Source organism: Wasmannia auropunctata, unplaced genomic scaffold, assembly GCF_000956235.1.
Source record: "Wasmannia auropunctata unplaced genomic scaffold, wasmannia.A_1.0 LD335475.1, whole genome shotgun sequence".
Lineage (NCBI taxonomy): Eukaryota > Metazoa > Arthropoda > Insecta > Hymenoptera > Formicidae > Wasmannia > Wasmannia auropunctata.
Genome location: NW_012027415.1, coordinates 226,854 through 227,391, shown reverse-complemented (window position 1 = coordinate 227,391; position 538 = coordinate 226,854).

The following is a 538-nucleotide window of genomic DNA, read 5'->3' as shown; positions in this document are numbered from 1 at the left end:
AGTCCAAATATTTGAAATAAAATATTTGCATTATAATCTAGTTCATTTTGTTGAATGAAATATTAAAATTATATTGTTCGACAGCATGGAAGAGTGTGAAGCACTTTGTAATCGACTAGTTATCATGGTGAGAGGTGAATTAGTCTGCATTGGTGCATGTCAAGAATTGAAGCAGCGATTTGGAGCGGGTTACGATATTCATGTAAAATTAAATCCATCCCGAACGGATGAGGATGTTTACAAAATTAAGAAAGTTATTGAGTCTACTCTAACATGTGATATTAGAGACGAAAATTTGGTAACGATTTTGCTTTGCTTAGATAACAACAATTAATTGCTTTAATTTATTTTTTTATCTTACTCTTAATATTTATTCATTTTTTTTACAGGGTTTTCTTGCCTATCATGTAACTGATTGTAATACAACATGGGAAAAAATGTATGATACAATGAAGAGTTTGAAGCAAAATTATAGTTGCATTGAGGATTACGCTGTCTTATCTGCAACTCTGGAACAAGATCGGAAGAGCACACGTCT